This window comes from Echinops telfairi, unplaced genomic scaffold, assembly GCF_000313985.2.
Source record: "Echinops telfairi isolate 266 unplaced genomic scaffold, ASM31398v2 ScPeMD7_1957;HRSCAF=2489, whole genome shotgun sequence".
NCBI lineage: Eukaryota > Metazoa > Chordata > Mammalia > Afrosoricida > Tenrecidae > Echinops > Echinops telfairi.
This window is the reverse complement of record NW_022105855.1, coordinates 2,087,962-2,088,275: the sequence shown is the minus strand read 5'-3', so window position 1 is coordinate 2,088,275 and position 314 is coordinate 2,087,962.

Here is a 314-nt window from a genome sequence, read left to right as displayed (position 1 = left end):
CGCACCGGCCGCGCGCGCGGTCGGCGGAGCGCTCCACCGAGAGTGCGGACGGGGTCCCCCCATGGGGACATGGCCCTTTCCTCTTGCTTGGCTTGCCTCCAGCCGCCTGGCCGGCGTGAACCAACGCAAACAATGATTTCAGAGAATTACAGGCACTCGTAAATTATCTGATGAGTCCAAAAGACAGGGCTCTCCCTGTTTCTCAGAAAAGAAAAGTTGCAGGTACTTTAAGAGATCACACCCATGCTATTGGCTGCTCGACGGTCCGTGTGTTTGTTGCTGAGAGCCCCCGTGAGTTATTCCTAAATCTATGT